Source organism: Myotis davidii, unplaced genomic scaffold (genome assembly GCF_000327345.1).
Source record: "Myotis davidii unplaced genomic scaffold, ASM32734v1 scaffold855, whole genome shotgun sequence".
Lineage (NCBI taxonomy): Eukaryota > Metazoa > Chordata > Mammalia > Chiroptera > Vespertilionidae > Myotis > Myotis davidii.
Window position 1 is genome coordinate 65,539 of NW_006286978.1, and position 1,823 is coordinate 67,361.

Sequence of the window (1,823 nt, forward strand, 5' to 3'; positions counted from 1 at the left end):
TTCGCCAATCTAATAAATGAAAAATGTGATCCCATTGTATTAATTTGCATCTCTTTAATTATGGGTAGACCATCTAAAATGCCCCAGAAACCATAATGCAGAATGACCACAAAGGCTATACAATTTGAAAAATACTGAGTGCCACTCTCTACTAAGCTCCAGTGATAAAAGTATGAAACATCACACCTAGTAGATGTGAAATGCATCTAATTGTTTTAATTTCGAATTTCCCTGATAACGAAAAACAATGGGTTATCTTTTCAGAGGTTATACATATTGGCCATTTCAGGGGACTCCTGCGGTGAATTACCTATTCATATCCACTGTCCATTTTCCAGTGTAGTGTTTGTGCCTCTTCTGACTGATTTGTAGATGTGCTTTATACATCCCAGAATCTAGATACTAGTTCTTTATCACATACATCAAAAGAGTAGAATGAAACAATCAAGTCTGTGAAGCTCAGCGAGGCATATAGTAAGGATCTTTCCGTTTTAAATACCAGGACTTGCAATGAAAGGAAATATTTCTGGCATGTGCTATGGATCATTGTTGACTCTACTTGAGTATGTCTGAAAATAGAAAAAAATAAGAATGAAGTCTAATTTATAAAATTTATGGCCTGCACTCTGCTGTTAAGAAAAGGAATTAGCAAAAAGAACAGAAATAGGAGGAGGAGGAGGAGGAGGAGGAGGAGGAGGAGGAGGAGGATTAGCATTTGTGAATCTGGTCTATGTAATTTATTCATAATTACTGGATTCAACTTTTTTGTTTGTAATACATGAATATTTATTTATGAGTTAAAACTCCATTTAACTTCACGTTAACATTTATTTTAAAGAGGGGAGACACACGTTGCTCTTCAATTGCCACCGGTATTTCCAAGCAAAGAACTGCTAATCCCATTCTTTTGTTTAAGAGAAAGGGACACCAAAGCCTGGTGAGTGGGCATGACTCGCCCAGCTCCATACAGGCAAGCACTAATCTGATTAGAGCCTGTTTTCCTTAGCTCCTCAGGTGACGGCGGGGGTCCAGCTTCATCTGGGCTTCCTTCTCCCTGCCACATCACAGCTAAGCACGCAGTACTTGCGCGGCAAATGTTCCTTTGGAAAAATAGGCCCTTCATCAGCCTAGGGACTGAGTGGGGTGCCCAGACACCGCACGGTAGGGGAGGCAGACAGCAGGTGTTGCGTAAATCCTGTGTTGGCGCAGACAGAGCCCAGGACGAAGCATTGTTGGGAACGCTGTAAAAGCTTCATAAAGGCTCCGGATCGATCGGGTGCTCCGAACTCGCCTCCTGGTTCACGCGCTACTTGCTGAGGTCACCCTCCGTGCCAGGCGAATAAGTACGGGCTGGGAAATGAAGCAAGCAAATCAGTTCTCAACGACCAGCCAAGTGCCCACAAGGAGTCCCTAGGGGCAGCACAGGCGCCTAATTGGTGTTCCTCGGTGACACAGTCAATACTTGGAAATGTTTCTGGCCCGTCTCTGGGGGTGGAGAAGATTGGACATTCCTTTAGTTCCCTCAAAGGATGGGGTAGGACAGACCTCGGCTAATTTTCCCACGTGTGAACCGAGGCAGCACAGTGCCAGAGAACGTGCGTGGGCGAACAGTCAAGGTGAGGGGCTTTCCCTCCTCCCTCCCCCATCTTTCCCATCTCGGCTCCCAAGGATTGGGAATCTGATGATGGAGGAGTTTGTTCTTGGCCGTCCAGACACCTGCGGACGAGAATGATCAGGGGCTGCAACACTCAGGGCCCGAAAGGTGTGGGCGCAAAGGTCCCGCAGCACCCCGCTCCTCTCAACCTCCCGCTCCTCCTTCCCTC

At 46.1% G+C, this 1,823-nt stretch overlaps 1 long non-coding RNA gene across 1 annotated transcript in view; it reads right to left on the bottom strand.

Moving 5' to 3' along the window:
• Positions 1–808: 808 nt before the first annotated feature.
• LOC107182308 overlaps positions 809–1,823 on the bottom strand; it is a 3,004-nt gene continuing 1,989 nt past the window's right edge. Inside the window, exon 2 of the long non-coding RNA XR_001513032.1 lies at positions 809–1,350. This is a non-coding gene — a long non-coding RNA (uncharacterized LOC107182308). The remainder of the gene's footprint in view (positions 1,351–1,823) is intronic.